This window comes from Aphis gossypii, chromosome X, assembly GCF_020184175.1.
Source record: "Aphis gossypii isolate Hap1 chromosome X, ASM2018417v2, whole genome shotgun sequence".
NCBI lineage: Eukaryota > Metazoa > Arthropoda > Insecta > Hemiptera > Aphididae > Aphis > Aphis gossypii.
In genome coordinates this window covers 51562482-51581135 of record NC_065533.1, presented here as the reverse complement: position 1 = coordinate 51581135, position 18654 = coordinate 51562482, and positions in this window count along the sequence as shown.

Sequence of the window (18654 nt, the reverse complement as noted above, 5' to 3'; positions counted from 1 at the left end):
TTAATTAAACTATGAAAAATATTCCAAGTCCAGGAAACATAAATATTAAACTGGGTGACGTGAAGGTGCTCGTTCTAACTCTGGTGGATCACGTCTGAAATACAAGGTTTCTTAAGTTTTTCTTATTTTACCTAGGTAGTTAAAAAGATTAATAACCATTAGTCACATTTTTTTGTTTTAAAGCGTTCTAAATTCAAATTTTTTACGAAATATGTCATAATCGAGAATAATTACAAGTAATTTCGTATTTGTTATAATTGGGAAATCATTAAATTGTCAATATTTATATGGGGAGTTATAAATTAAGGTTTCCATTAGTTTTCATCCAAAAAGCTATAAAGAAAACTGGAGCGTCATTATAGGATAAAATGTTATGAGCGTCTGTAACAATTTGTAGTCATCAAAAAATAACAAAAGTTAAATTTTTTAATAAAATATTTTTTTTTTTGCATATGAAATGCCAGTATTTCCTTATTTTTTTTTCAATTACCAAGAAATAAAAAGATAAGAAATTTCCTCTTCAATATTAAAATAATTTAATTTTCTACTAGAAAAGAGATTGATATACCTATTAAAATATAAGAATAAAGTATTTTTATTGTTCCGAAGGAAATAACAGACAGATTTAAATGCGATTAAAAAAAATGATAATCGTCGTAAAACCTATAAAAAAAATAATCACTCCAATCACAATCTTAAAAGTAGGTTAAAGAAAAATATTAAGATATGATCGAACGTAGCCAATGTTTGTTACATATTAATGATTAAAATTATTTTTCAAAATATTATAAAAGCCAAATGCTGTTATATCGTAGGCTTGTTGTACAAATAAGTTAAAAATATATTTATTGATTATGAATAAAGTTTAATATCTTACCAGTGCAAGCTAAATAAAAAAAATGGAAGTTATTAAATATTATGATCCTGAACATAATGTATGTAATTATTTATTGAACCGAAATAATATACATAGGTGTTTGGTGGACTTCCAAATACCTTTGGCTATTGTTTTGTGACACTAAATCATAGCATACGTGTGTTTAAGAATTAATTAGACAATTATAAATACAATACACTTTTTATATATTATGGCAAATTTCTGGTTAAGTCACTGACAATAGTACCTATAGTTTGTTCATTAAATAGTTTAGTAAGACAATTAACACGTTCAATATAAAAAAATATATGGTTAAAATAAAATAGTAAATATCATATCTTGTATATACTTTTTATATTTGTATAATATCATAGGTACTTAATATTAGTTTTATATTTCAATTTAAATACAAAATGATTATAAGTTGTTACCTTCGACTTTTTGTTGTATTTCATTATTACAATCACAGTTTATTATGAATAGTACAGTTAATATAATTAAAACTTTATAAGACACCATAGTTCGGTATTGTTCAGAAACCTAGGAAAGCAAGAAGAAACTTCGCTCCGAAAAAATATAATAGGTATGATTGTTTTTTGAATAGTTATAGGTACCTACATTGTAATATTTCAGGTTTTATTTGTTTGAACAGCTAAGCAAACAGTTGGTACATACCTATATGCAATATTATACTACGAAAAAAACAATATAGGTACGTACTAAATTAATGTAAGTTTTGAAACAATATGAAAAAATGAGCTATACACCTATATGAGGTGTAGTGAGCTATACATATTCGTGATGGTTGGGCCCCCACTGTAAGTTACAGATGACAGACATAGGAATGCTTTTGTAAATAACTATCCATACTATTTTCAGCGTTTGTTCTCCAAGCTTTACAAGAATAATTTATTTTGTTTTAATGAGGTAGAGTTGTAATACTAGAGATAATAATAATACCTAGTATAATTGCAATATAAAAATTTTCATTTTACATCAAATGTACGGGCCGAGAGCATATAATAATAATAATACACACGCCTAATCACCAAACTACTTCGTAGCGCACGCACACACCGACCGACCTGTGTAAATGTGTATAATACAGGTACCTATATAGCGACTCAAAGGAAGCGAAAGGGGTCGCCGAGCAAGACCAATGTGTGCTAGTGTGGGGTAGTGTGTGCATATAATATGTGTGTGTGTATAAACTTATATACTAAACGGATAGATAACGTCTTATATGATAAAATGGTAACTCAGATGTAATATTGATAAAATATATAGTATAATAAAATAATAACAGTCTACGGCCCTTTTGGCTGGACAAAATAAAAAAAAAAAGTGGGCAAAAAGGTACCGTTCTGCTGTACATTAGGGGGCGGGGTTGACCTCGGACTAGGGTAGGTTAAATTTGAATGCAATGATAGGTATCATTGTATACGAAAAACGATTCTGAACGAAAATGATTTGTCAGCCTAGAATATAATTTCCAGTGGTTGGTGAAAAAGGTGGTTTTTGTTTTAATGGCCTAAATACACTAAAAATTTAAGTTCTTTTATAATTATTGTAAGCTAAACTTATGAAAAATCTTGTATTAAATTTTCAACTCTTAGCTACCTATACAAACATTTTTATGAATTATACCTACAAAATTTTTTGCAAATATTCATAATTTTGACGAATTTTTGTCAAAATTTGAACTTCAAATGCTAATAAAAAAAAATTGTGCCTATGTATTCTTATAGTTTTTTAATCACTATAAAAATAACATATGAGGAACTTTGTATAAAATTTTCAAGTATTTTGTTAGGGCCAAAAAAATTCAATCGACACTTCAAAAAAAATTTTTTCAGAAAAATTGAAAATTTCAGTTGTCTATAAATAGCTCAAAAAAACTCAAAATGTTTTGAAAACTAAATCATGTAAAGAAAATGCTAATCTAAATAACTGGTAAAATTTTCAAGTATCTACGACTTATACTTTTTGAATAATAACAAATATCAAAAATCGTTTGAGGCTAAACCGTTATTTAACGTGGTTTTGTAAAAATTTTACTTTCAAACACTCATAACAATTTTTTGTCTGAATCCGGTAGAGATTTTTTTACAGATATTTGAAGAAAAATTTATGGAGAACCTTGTACCAAATTTTCAAAACTTAGTTATAAAAGAAAAAAATTTTATGATTTTTCCACTTCAAAATTACTTGCAAATTTTCGCGTTTTCGACAGATTTCGTAAAAATTTGAACTATAAACGCTTATAAAAAAAATTGTGACCAACGATTTTTAATTTTTTTTAGCTACAATAAAAACAACTCATAAGGAATCTTGTATTTTAAATTTTCAAAACTTTTTGGTCATCCAAAAATTTTTTATCGACACTTTAAAAAAAATTTCTCAAAAAAATCGACAATTTCAGTGGTCTATAAATAACCCAAAAAAAGTCAACATTTTTTGAAAATTTAACTATATACAGATACCACAGACATTAAAATTTGGTGAAAATTTCAAGTATTTTCAGTGATTAGTTTTTGAATTACAACCATAAAAAAAAGTTCGATTTGGTCCAAAACTGGTTTTACGTAAAAATTGCCGTTTTTCCGTCATTTTTATTTGTTTTTCTCGATTTTTTTGAAAACTGTTGGAAAATGTTAACTTTTTACCTCTATAATGCACCAAGGATATTCACTTTTACATCGGAAACCACCCCCATAGTTTGAAATTGGAGCATTATTTCGACTAGTTATGCTGTACACAGACACAAAAAAAAAACACACACATCATTGTAAAATCAATACATTCATCACTTCGTTTAGAATCTAAAAGGTATACTTTAAGCTTCCGGTTTGACACAACCGATAACAATAATAATTAATATGACCAATAAAAAAATATTAGGTAAAAATATGAACAATAATAAATAAATAAAAACTCACAACTTGTAGAGCGTAGACTGGCCAACTGCTATCTATGCTAAATAACAAACAATTTCCACACACACTAAATAAAATAATATAAGAAACAATAAAGGAGGATAAATGCGGCGATTAGCGTCCGTACAAACAATAGGTATAATAATACAAATGCGGCGATTCACCCCTGTACAAAATAATATTCTAATATAGAAAACATGTGGCGATTCGCGCTCACAAAAATATAATCATAATTATGTCGGTCGGTGGTAACAGAGTGGTGCACGGGCGCCTATTATTTATTATTATTTTATTTTAATTTGGCAATAATTAGTATCATAATTCACTTTAGAAAAATATATACATAACGAATGAATGGAATTTTTGTTTTTTTTTTCGGCAAAATATTAAAAAGAATTATATTCTCAATAAAAATATATATATAATTTTCATAAATGTAATACATTTTTTTATAAGTATATAATTTAGATTAATATTTATTTTCAACCATATAATTAATCAATAATTTTACCAAAAAAAAGTATTTTTCTAATAGATGTGGTAGTCTAAATTGTTTAGTTTTTATTATAATTTATAATGCATATTTTAATCATACGCATAATAATATTGATTCCGCATTTTAGTGATTTATCGAAGTAACACTAACATTGATATACAACCTTATTTTGTTTATTATACTGTACAAAAATTAGCTGTTGATGTGAAATTAGCATCAGTTTTTTCAAAAATATTTTATACAATAAACAAACCAAGTTCCGCCAATGATTAATAACTGGCAATTAAAAATGTTAGATTGTCTAAGTTCTACGGAGTGTTATTGGTCATTGACGCAGCAGTAACTTAACAACTTTTGAAAATGGTTTATAAATTAAAAACAGTCGTTCATCAAATTTTTTAAAAGGTTAAATTGAATTCTGTGACATGTGTGATATAATGTTGCCGAAACAATACAATATTAACAGTATTATATGTAATCGTGCAACATCAGTTGTTCGTAGTTAGTGCTGAGTATATTATGATTATGTTTTAAAATTTATTGATAATGATGAGGGCTTAAATATTTTTACAAGATTTATTAACTGAAGATATGATGCATAGAAAATACAGACATTAGACTTCATAATTGATACATGTCTACAATTTATTGTTTTTTTTTTATTTTATAATAAAATTATAGTAGTAATTTTTAATATTTTCATAAACATGTTTTTAGTAAAAATATTTTGAAAATGTTCACTAAAAGATATTATATTGTACTACGCATTATATTGTGGAAAAAAATTTCACAAAATATGATAAAAAACTACGCTTATTGATATACCTAGTAGAAAAGTTCCATTAAAAATGTTTACATTACCTGTGCATACTTTTAAAACCTGTTTTTTTCTGCCAAAACATGTAATGTCACAGATGTTGATAATAATTATATTAAAGAACTTTACGAGTAAAATTTTAATATTTTATGATAAAATTTAATGTCTTTCAAGAGAATATGCGGGAAGGCAATGTTTTATTTATTTATTTTTTTTTTTGGTTCATTTCTAAAATACAAAATATATTATATTCCATTAAAATTCATTATTTAGGTCAGGGGTCTTCAAACTACGGCCCTCGAACAAATTTTAACCGGCCTGTGGCCCCAATAGGGTACCTAGTAAACGTATAAGAAGATATCTAACATTTAAAAATTAAAAATGTTATGTGTTATTATATATTAGATGTATTAGATTTTCAACACTTAGCTACTTATACAAAAACTTTTATGAATTATACCTACAAAATAATATGCAAATATTCATTATTTTTTTAGATGATAACAATCGTGTGCTGATAATACCGTTATGTTATTGATAACGGATGTGCATATGCGCTGATAAAATATGTAATTATACGTGACTAAACGGGTTACGCAGTCAATTATGGGATAGTAGGTGGAAGTAGTGAGTAGGGATAGTATAATGGGTAAGGGATAGTGAATGGGATAGGGATAGGGATAGGTGTTTGAATCCATTTTTTAATCCTACTTACATTATTTTTAATTAATATAATCAAAATATAACATGTAATGCATTTAAAATCCTTCTATATACAAAGAAAATACGTAAAATACAGAAATTTGCAAAAACACACAAAATAAAACTTTGTATTTCAGATCTATTGACTATAACTCAAACGTGTAGCAGCTACACTTAGTCATTGCAGTTTGTCAATCTATTTTTTAAAACTAATTGAAAATACATGAAAATTCATATAAATTCAGGCCTTAATCGTAATATTTAAAATTGCATAAATATTAAATAGTACTATCATATCATAGTAGGTACTATCTACTTTTTAAAATTAGTTTCAATTAATTAGGATTACATTTTTAAAGATTTTTAATGTAATATATATATATTTATTTACCTATAAGTTTATAAAATATAAATTTTGTTATAAATTATAATTATTCAAGTACATATTTGAAAATCCGTAAATCTATATGCCATTTACATTATATTTTAAATATCTTTTTTTTTTTTAATATAATAAATAAATAACTTAAAAATATTTGAAATGGTATCATTCAAGTTAGTTCTTGATTTAATTATTAATACTAAAAGTTTCTCTTCTACCCCTCGCTCAGCTCTGAATTTGGTTTAAGTATTCATCCCTTATTGTAATCTGTAAAGAAAAAATGATTCTGTAAATGGTTCTGTAAATAATGAAAATGGTTCTGTAAAGAAAAAATCGGAAAAACTCTAGTAGTCACAATTTTAGTTATCCTAATCTCCGGGGGTTGTGGAAGGCTCCGCAAAATATGAAAAATGGTAATTGAGTGTCTAACTATCAGTCATTACATGATGTAAATCGATATCCAAAATATCAAAAATGCTCAATTTCAATACAATATTTATCTCACACGCTTTAAACTAATGAATCCAAATACAAAATACATCGTGTGCGTTTATCAAAGCAATGTGGATACGCTTGAACACGGGTATTCGTTTAATATTAAATCACCAATTCACCTAAAATATTATAATAAATTATTTTAAAACATGACACATCCCGGGTAAACAAACACAGTACTTATGGCAGAGAATATGACCCGTGGCTCGAGATCGAGAACAATAATAAAAAATTACACGATATAGGTACCTATAATACAATTACCTAACAGAGTATTGAACACAGTCAGTAGATGAAAAACGTGAGCGGAAACCATAGCGGCTCCACGAATAGCTGCGACCCGTTCATAGTAGTAAACAATATTTTGAAGTTCCTATTAGATCGTTTGAAAAAACTCGAGAAAAACGTCGTCGGTGGGCGGCCATATTTGTTACCGGGATCGAGACTAAAATATAATCAAAATTATGTCGGCCGGTGGTACCAGAGTGGTGCACGGGCGCCTATTATTTATTATTATTTTATTTTAATTTGGCAATAATTAGTATCATAATTCACTTTAGAAAAATATATACATAACGAATGAATGGAATTTTTGTTTTTTTTTTTGGCAAAATATTAAAAAGAATTATATTCTCAATAAAAATATATATATAATTTTCATAAATGTAATACATTTTTTTATAAGTATATAATTTAGATTAATATTTATTTTCAACCATATAATTAATCAATAATTTTACCAAAAAAAAGTATTTTTCTAATAGATGTGGTAGTCTAAATTGTTTAGTTTTTATTATAATTTATAATGCATATTTTAATCATACGCATAATAATATTGATTCCGCATTTTAGTGATTTATCGAAGTAACACTAACATTGATATACAACCTTATTTTGTTTATTATACTGTACAAAAATTAGCTGTTGATGTGAAATTAGCATCAGTTTTTTCAAAAATATTTTATACAATAAACAAACCAAGTTCCGCCAATGATTAATAACTGGCAATTAAAAATGTTAGATTGTCTAAGTTCTACGGAGTGTTATTGGTCATTGACGCAGCAGTAACTTAACAACTTTTGAAAATGGTTTATAAATTAAAAACAGTCGTTCATCAAATTTTTTAAAAGGTTAAATTGAATTCTGTGACATGTGTGATATAATGTTGCCGAAACAATACAATATTAACAGTATTATATGTAATCGTGCAACATCAGTTGTTCGTAGTTAGTGCTGAGTATATTATGATTATGTTTTAAAATTTATTGATAATGATGAGGGCTTAAATATTTTTACAAGATTTATTAACTGAAGATATGATGCATAGAAAATACAGACATTAGACTTCATAATTGATACATGTCTACAATTTATTGTTTTTTTTTTATTTTATAATAAAATTATAGTAGTAATTTTTAATATTTTCATAAACATGTTTTTAGTAAAAATATTTTGAAAATGTTCACTAAAAGATATTATATTGTACTACGCATTATATTGTGGAAAAAAATTTCACAAAATATGATAAAAAACTACGCTTATTGATATACCTAGTAGAAAAGTTCCATTAAAAATGTTTACATTACCTGTGCATACTTTTAAAACCTGTTTTTTTCTGCCAAAACATGTAATGTCACAGATGTTGATAATAATTAATATTAAAGAACTTTACGAGTAAAATTTTAATATTTTATGATAAAATTTAATGTCTTTCAAGAGAATATGCGGGAAGGCAATGTTTTATTTATTTATTTTTTTTTTTGGTTCATTTCTAAAATACAAAATATATTATATTCCATTAAAATTCATTATTTAGGTCAGGGGTCTTCAAACTACGGCCCTCGAACAAATTTTAACCGGCCTGTGGCCCCAATAGGGTACCTAGTAAACGTATAAGAAGATATCTAACATTTAAAAATTAAAAATGTTATGTGTTATTATATATTAGATGTATTAGATTTTCAACACTTAGCTACTTATACAAAAACTTTTATGAATTATACCTACAAAATAATATGCAAATATTCATTATTTTTTTAGATGATAACAATCGTGTGCTGATAATACCGGTTATGTTATTGATAACGGATGTGCATATGCGCTGATAAAATATGTAATTATACGTGACTAAACGGGTTACGCAGTCAATTATGGGATAGTAGGTGGAAGTAGTGAGTAGGGATAGTATAATGGGTAAGGGATAGTGAATGGGATAGGGATAGGGATAGGTGTTTGAATCCATTTTTTAATCCTACTTACATTATTTTTAATTAATATAATCAAAATATAACATGTAATGCATTTAAAATCCTTCTATATACAAAGAAAATACGTAAAATACAGAAATTTGCAAAAACACACAAAATAAAACTTTGTATTTCAGATCTATTGACTATAACTCAAACGTGTAGCAGCTACACTTAGTCATTGCAGTTTGTCAATCTATTTTTTAAAACTAATTGAAAATACATGAAAATTCATATAAATTCAGGCCTTAATCGTAATATTTAAAATTGCATAAATATTAAATAGTACTATCATATCATAGTAGGTACTATCTACTTTTTAAAATTAGTTTCAATTAATTAGGATTACATTTTTAAAGATTTTTAATGTAATATATATATATTTATTTACCTATAAGTTTATAAAATATAAATTTTGTTATAAATTATAATTATTCAAGTACATATTTGAAAATCCGTAAATCTATATGCCATTTACATTATATTTTAAATATCTTTTTTTTTTTTAATATAATAAATAAATAACTTAAAAATATTTGAAATGGTATCATTCAAGTTAGTTCTTGATTTAATTATTAATACTAAAAGTTTCTCTTCTACCCCTCGCTCAGCTCTGAATTTGGTTTAAGTATTCATCCCTTATTGTAATCTGTAAAGAAAAAATGATTCTGTAAATGGTTCTGTAAATAATGAAAATGGTTCTGTAAAGAAAAAATCGGAAAAACTCTAGTAGTCACAATTTTAGTTATCCTAATCTCCGGGGGTTGTGGAAGGCTCCGCAAAATATGAAAAATGGTAATTGAGTGTCTAACTATCAGTCATTACATGATGTAAATCGATATCCAAAATATCAAAAATGCTCAATTTCAATACAATATTTATCTCACACGCTTTAAACTAATGAATCCAAATACAAAATACATCGTGTGCGTTTATCAAAGCAATGTGGATACGCTTGAACACGGGTATTCGTTTAATATTAAATCACCAATTCACCTAAAATATTATAATAAATTATTTTAAAACATGACACATCCCGGGTAAACAAACACAGTACTTATGGCAGAGAATATGACCCGTGGCTCGAGATCGAGAACAATAATAAAAAATTACACGATATAGGTACCTATAATACAATTACCTAACAGAGTATTGAACACAGTCAGTAGATGAAAAACGTGAGCGGAAACCATAGCGGCTCCACGAATAGCTGCGACCCGTTCATAGTAGTAAACAATATTTTGAAGTTCCTATTAGATCGTTTGAAAAAACTCGAGAAAAACGTCGTCGGTGGGCGGCCATATTTGTTACCGGGATCGAGACTAAAATATAATCAAAATTATGTCGGCCGGTGGTACCAGAGTGGTGCACGGGCGCCTATTATTTATATTATTAGCCAGCTTCGACCGACAAGTTTGAAAAAAAATTATGAACATACTATAAGGATAGCAAAAGATATTCAAAAAAAAATAACGAAATTCCATTATTAATTTGGTAATACTTAGTATCATAATTCACTTTAGAAAAATATATACATAACGAATGAATGGAATTTTCGTTTTATTTTTCGGACAATATTAAAAAGAATTATATTCTCAATAAAAATATATATATAATTTTCATAAATTTAATACATTTTTTCATATATATGATTAATAAATTGCTGTTTTTTTGTATTTAACAGAATATTGATAATTGGTGATAGTAAAAATTATCTATTTAATCATATAAACTTAGTTCTATTTTTAGTTTATCTTATGTTTTTATTTGCACAATTTGTACAAATAGTGAATATTACTTTTGTGTTATTTCTTTTTCTATTTTATAATTTGCTTTACATTCAACAAGTGTTGAAAGGAAAAATATTTAAAATGTGCTTAATTATAAAAATGAATGTTAAACAAGCTGACATACCTTCTCACTTAAAAGATCATGATTATTTTTTACCAGGTACATTTACATTTCATAACTACTAACTTCATTATATACAACATGTTAGTATCATAAACTAATTTAACGAATTTCACTTTTTTAGTTATATATCCAAACATTGACGAAGATGCAATATCAATAGGCAGTAGTTCTGATGATGAGATCTTGTCCGACAGGGAAAATGATGGTGAATTTGTTTAAATTATTTTGAACCTCTCTAACATCATCTAAAAAAAATTAGATTTATTTTAAAATTCATGTTATTAATATTGTTATTTATAATTATAACTACATACCATACTTTATTACACTAAAAAGTCACAAAGAATACTTGTTCACTAAGTTCTAAGTTTTTTTTTTTTATAATTGTATAATAATAATTAATACTTACATTATACATATATCACAGTTCCAGAAGACCAAAATAATAATAATAATAATAATAATAGTTTATTTTGTCACAACAGATTAACACATAAAGTATACAATAATGAAATTTGACACCCCCCCCCTCCCCCAAAAAAGCAGAGCTTGTGCTTGAAGTGGGTGAATTCAAAAACAGTCAAAAAATTATGAATTATAGTACAGTTTTATAAACTTATAACATACCTAATAAAAATAGCTTAACTTAAATGTTATCGCTCAATTTTATAATCAGTACATACATGAAAAAAATAAGAAAATTGAGAATTTATTTACAGATTGAGATTATTTAGGTCTATAGTATTTAAGTAATTAATCAACATGCGTTTTGTTTTAAACTTTGTGATATCAATATTTAGTTTTCTACATAAATGGATCCCTACATTAATAGTATTGATTTTTCCAAAATGTTTTGTTACTTTTATACAATTTAAAATACTTAATGTTTTTAATCTTGTATTATAAGAATGATGTGGTTTAAACATAGTTATATCAGTTTTAAATAAGTGAAGTAGTACATTCTTAAAGTAGCGTGCTTTTAAATTAAATATTCTAAATTCATTAAACAAGTTTACAGTAGAATGTAACCTTGGCTTGTGTAAAATTATTTTAATTAATCCATTTATTGTAATCTGAAGATTAACCAGATGAGTGCTGTATGTTCCGCCCCAGATTTCAATACCATAACTTAAAATCGATTGTGCAAGTGAAAAATAAACCATTCTTAATAACAGAGGACTCAGTATTTGTCTCAGATTTTTAAACACATGAAATAGTTTTCGAATTAATACAGTTATATGTTGTATGTGAAAGGACCATTTAAATTTTTCATCAACTACTATTCCCAGACACTTTATTACGCTAACATTTTGAATGCCTATACATGAACAATAATTGTCTAAATTTAAACAGCCAAATCTATGTATAATTAATGGTTTTGTAAAATTTTGTGTTGCATTTGACAAACAAAAAAACATATATCTAGTTTTATTCAAGTTAATCTGTATCATTTTATTATCCTGCTTCAACGGAGGCAGCTTAGATCCTACCACTTGGAACTTGATCATCGGACTTCTAATGGTGAATCTGGGCTTTCGGTCAAGTATGTGAATGGTGTTCCGAAAGTGATCTCGGGGTCAAAAAACTGGGAACCTCCACAACGCCAACCAGGTCCAAAGTCCAACAATCAAAGCACCCCCTAGACTTAACAGTTTCTGGCTTCTACCAGAACTGTAGAGGGCTACGCACGAAACTTTCTAATGTTAGATGTAATGTTGTGTCCCTTAATTATATGTTTATTGTTTTAACTGAAACCTGGCTTAGTGATTCTTTTTCTGATTGTGAACTTGGTTTTTTCAATTATAATTTATACAGATTTGACAGATGTGAAGCAACTAGCACTTGCTCTCGAGGGGGAGGGGTCTTAATTGGTATCCGTAAAGATATATCCTCTTGCATTGTACCAATTGACTGTTCTAACGTTGAGCAGTTGTTTGTGCGCTTTCACGTTGGATCCCTTTCCTTTATAATTTGTGGTGTTTACTTTCCCCCTTCCTCGCATCCCTCAACATATGAGTCCCATATGTCTGTTATTGATTCAATTGTTTCACAATACCCGAGTTATTCCTTTATTTTCTGTGGTGACTACAATTTGCCCGAAATCACATGGTCCGTCAATAGTGATGGTCTTCAATATAGTTCCTGCACTGGTCTTAGAGTTCCCTGCGTCCCTGAAGGATTTACCCTATCAGGTTTCTTGCAGCATAATAATGTCTTAAATTGTTCTAACTCGGTTCTTGATCTGGTGTTTTCTAATCTTAATTATTTGTGTGTTGAACCAGCAATTGAGCCATTAGTCCCTCTAGATCTCTACCACCCTGCGCTAAGTATTAAATACATTACGGCGACGCCAGTTATGCAGTTTGACTCAACCCACGAATTCTTTAAATTTCATAAAGGTCACTATAACGAAATCAATAGGTATTTATCTTTCTTCAACTGGGAGCAAACCTTTTCTGGTCTTGATCTCAACTCAGCTGTATATGCCTTATATGATGCTCTTCACTACACTGTTCTTAAATACGTTCCAAAATCTACATTTACTAAGTCCTGTTTTCCCACATGGGTCTCTAAGCACATGAAGGATCTTATTTTCAAAAAGTTAAGAGCACATGCGAAGTATAAATCCTCTGGTTCCCTTGTTCACTATAGAGAGTTTTCTTTACTTCGGGCACGCTGTAAATTTGAGGGGAAAAGGTGCTACAGAAGTTTTGTTTCTAATGCTGAAAAGTCGTTTAACAATGATCCCAAGAGTTTTTGGGACTTTGTTAGGAAACACCGCTCACCAAACCCTGTTCCCAAAACTGTATTTTACAATAATACAACGGGACATAATTAACAACATTCTGCCAATTTATTTTCTTCCTATTTTAATTCTGTATATACACCCAAACGTAGCAACTGTGACCTTTCCAGCATCAATATTCTAGAATATGACTTGCCCCATAACTGTTTTTTCTCAGCTGATGATGTTTTTAACGGTCTTACTTCTCTGCGTAATACTAAATCTATTGGACCCGACTGTTTGTCTGGATTATTTTTATTTAATGTTAGGCATTCTATCTCTTTTCCGCTATGGCTTTTATTTAGACGCTCCTTGGATGAAGGTACTTTCACTGATATATGGAAACTTTGTTCTATTACTCCGGTACTAAAATCAGGGGATGCATCTCAGGTCTCCAACTACAGGCCAATCTCTATTCTTTCCCATATTGCCAAACTATTCGAATCTTTAATTCTCAATAATATTCAACCAAGTGTCAACAAATTGTTAATGGAGGAACAGCATGGTTTCCGGCCAGGCCGCTCTACAACTACTTGTAATGCAGTCTTTTATAACTATATATTTGAAGCTTTTAAATCTCACTCTCAAGTTGATGTCATCTTCACTGACTTCTGTAAAGCTTTTGACCGTGTTGATCACTATATATTGCAATATGTCTTGCAAGCAACTGGTTTCGGGGACCCACTTTTATCGTGGTTGTGTTCTTTTATTGAAGGAAGGAAACAATTTGTTAGAATTCATGGTGTCTCTTCTGATGTACTCCCCATTTCATCTGGTGTCCCACAAGGGGGCCACCTCTCTCCCCTACTGTTTTTAATATTTTTAAATAGTATTAACCATTCATTAGATCATGTTCGGCTCCTAGCGTTTGCGGATGATGTAAAAATATTCTATCGAATCAACTCTTTAGACGACTGTCATGTCTTACAAAATGAGCTGAATGCACTCATTGTATGGGCCAACAAACTAGGATTAGATTTTAATATAGCTAAATGTCACCATATGACTTTTACTCATCTTAAAAACCCAATTAATTTTAAATATAAAATCAATGGGACTACTCTGCAGTCACTTAACTCATCTGTCACTGATCTTGGTTTTATTCTCTGTCCTACGCTTAGCCCCCATTTACATATTTTGCATATCTGCTGTAAATCACTTAAAATCTTAGGTTTTATTAAGCGTGTTACAACTGAGTTTAAGTTAGCTTCTCCCCTTAAAGCACTGTACTGTTCGCTTGTTAGGCCTATCCTTGAATACGGCTCTGTCATTTGGGATCCTAGTACTGCTCAATATGCTTCAATGCTTGAACGAGTCCAAAATAAATTTTTAAAATATGCCAGTCATGTACTTAAGATTGAATGTCCTCCTCATAATTATTTACCAGTACTTGATTATCTCAAACTAGATTCGCTAGCGACTCGTAGGCGTGCTGCTAACCTCACATTTTTATCCAAATTATTAAATGGGTAAATTGACTCACCGCACCTTCTCTCTCTAATTCCTTTAAATGTCCCTCCACGCTACACTCGTCAACACACCTCTTTTAATTTACCTACCGTCTCCACAAATTATGGTTTAAATGAACCACTTCGACGTTGTATGTCTATTGCCAATACAGACCCTTTCCTTTCTATTTCATAACCTGTAACCAAGTATTTATGTATCTTTATATTTTCACTGTTATCACATTATTGTAATCTGTATATTATACTATATGAAATTGGGCTCACGCCCGTATTGTAAGCTAAATAAATAAATCTAACCAGGTTTTAACTATTTTTAAACATGAAGTATAACTTCATATAATTCATTTTCACTTTTTGCTTTAACAAAAATTACTATATCATCAGCATATTAAATAATAGATCCATTTATTTTAAGATTTAATAAGCCATTGACATAAATAATAAAAAGAATTGGGCCTAAGACTGTACCCTGAGGGACTCCATGCTTTGTTATTAGAGAATTACTACATACATCATTGATTTTTACTACCTGAAATCTATTTGTTAGGTATAAGGTAAATAAGTCCAAAGCTTTTCCTCTGATACCATAACATTCTAATTTATTAATCAAAATTTGATGATCAACAGAATCAAATGCTTTTTTTAAATCTAAAAAAAATCCCAAGTATTTTTTTATTATCATCTAAACTTGTGTGAAGTGAGTGATATAGATAAATTAGAGCATCTAATGTAGATCTTTCAGATCTAAAACCATATTGATTATTTGAAAAAAATTACTTTTACCTATTTAGAAAATGTAATAACTTATTTTTCAAAAATTTTTCAAATATTTTTGCAATAGATAGGGTTAAAGAGATTGGTTTATAATTACTGCAAAATAGTTTATCACCATTTTTATGCAAGGGTATAATAACAGTTTTTTTAAAACAGTGGAAAAACACCTGTACTAATTGCTAGATTGAAAATAATGGCTAACGGAATTGAAATAAAATTAGCGGGTTTTTTAAATACCTCATTTGAAAGATTGTATTCATAAAAAGTTGTTGATGATTTTAACTCTGATATATATTTTATTATATCTTTAGCATCACACGGAGAAATAAACAAAGAATGACTAATAAGGTCACTATCTTTTAGATCTGCATGATTCAGTTTTTCATAACCATTTTCATTTATTTCTTTAGCAATATTTATACCAACTGTATTAAAATAATAATTGAATTCGTTAGCTATTTCAAAAGTCTCATTAATAATTGTATTATTTATTTCCCTACGTATTCGATTAATAGGTATATAATTCTTTTTTTTCTACCTGTGGCTTCATTAATTAAATTACAGGTTTCTTTCATGTTGCCATGAACACTATTTATTTTTTCTTGATAATAAAAATTACGTGATTTTTTATTGTAATAAATTTCTATATTTTATGTAAAATTTGCAAACATTCTGATCAAAAGGGCGTTTATTTTTAACAGCAAAAAGTTGTTCTCTTTTCCTAATGGAAACTAAAATTACTTTTGTGATCCAATTTTTCAATTTTATATATTTACGTTTATAAGTACCAATTAAGTTACTAGACATATCTATCTCACATTTAATTTCAGAATTAAATACTAACATTTCTTTATCAACTGGTTCTGTATTTAATAATTCATCCCAATTTAGGTTAGAGAGTAAGTGATTTAATTTAGAAAAATCAATTTTCAGTTTTTGTTGTTTGGAAAAATTAGTTCTGTTTATCTTATTAACATAATCAATTACCAAAACTGTGAAATAGTAATCAGTGATATCCGTTTTCACCACAAAAGATTTAGTATTTAAAATGTCAATGCCTTTAGCAAATATTTAATCAATACACAACTTTGAGGTATTAGTTTCCCTTGTGAAACAATTAATGTATGAAATAAAACTATACTCGGACATCATATTTAAATACTCAGTAATTTGTAATGATTGATTTACAATTAGTATATCTATATTTGTGTCACCGCAGTAGATTATTTTAGTTTTATCATTCATATCATTAAGATAGCTGTCTAATCCAGATGAAAAATATCTAGGTTCTCACTTGGTGATCGGTAAAGTCCAACAACAATGATATTATCATTACCCACAGATAAAGTGACCTCAGTGGAATTATAATTAGGTATGACCATTTTATTCACACTTACTACAGTATAGAAATCACTGACGAACATACACACACCATTGGCTTTATTTAGAATACCTAGTGATGAAAAATACTTATAGCCATTTAATGAAAAACTTTGATTTACACATAACCAAGTTTCACTTAAGAATATAATATCAAATTTATGATCAATACTATCTAGTAAAGCAATTAACTCATCAAAACGAGCCCGGATGCTTCTAATATTTAATGAAAGTAGATATATTGTTAATACTAAAACTAATATCATTAAGGTTATTAGTTACAATTGTATTTATATTATTTACATTATTAATATTTTGGACTGTATCATGAAAAAAACTCATAATTAAAATTATATAATATTACCTTAATTGTAATTAATAGTAGAAGTTCAATGACGTTTAAGAAGTATTCCACAAATGCGCGATTTCTTTTTCAACATCTATTGCTCTTAATTGAGAAATATTGCTTATTCTTGTTCCAAAATGACCTTTTACTTTCTTTAAGAAGATGCCTCCGCCATTTGCCCAAATATAATTATACTTATATTTATTCGCTACTTGCTTACCAAACCAAAGAATCTTCCTATTTTCAGCTGTCAGTTGATCATTTATAAATACATTATTACTTGGAAAGCTAGAATGTATATCCTTAGCAACAATTGGATTCTTATTTTTGACTCTCGATTTAACCACAGATAATATTTTCCTTTTAATTCAGTGTCTTTTAATTGAACGATTACTTTACCATTTAATTCATTATGCATTTTGACTCTGTAAGCTTTTTCTATGTGTTCTTTTTTTAGTTCAACTTGAAGCGAGTCAGCTAGAGACAAAAAAATGTCAGTAAGTGACTCATTGTGTGTTTTAAGGATTCCCGTTAGGTTATAATATCAAGATTATTTCGAAGATTGTGTTGCTCAGAAATATTCGCATTAGTGGTATATCCACTATCCAGTTCTTGTTGTAATAAGTTATATTTTTTCTCAACTTCGTTAATTTTTTTATCATGTTCGTTTAATTTAGTCAATACAGTATCCATTTTAATATTGTATTCATCCACTTTTTCTGACAAGAAGGATATCGATTTTTCAATTGTAGAGTAGGAAGAGGTTAGTTTATCCAGTTTAATAAGAATTTTATTCACCGAGGTATTTAACATATTGATTTTGGCATCGGATCGATCTATTTTACTAATATCATCTTGATTGTCAAAGTCTAGGCGATTTTTTCTATAAGTAAAACCCTTAGCATTGCAATTATCACAATTCCATTTGTTTTTATCAGTTTGTAAAGCATCAATTCCAATACACGAGGTATGGAATTTCTGTTTACATTTAAGACACGTAATTGATTTTTTTGGTGACAATATTTTAGAGCAAAC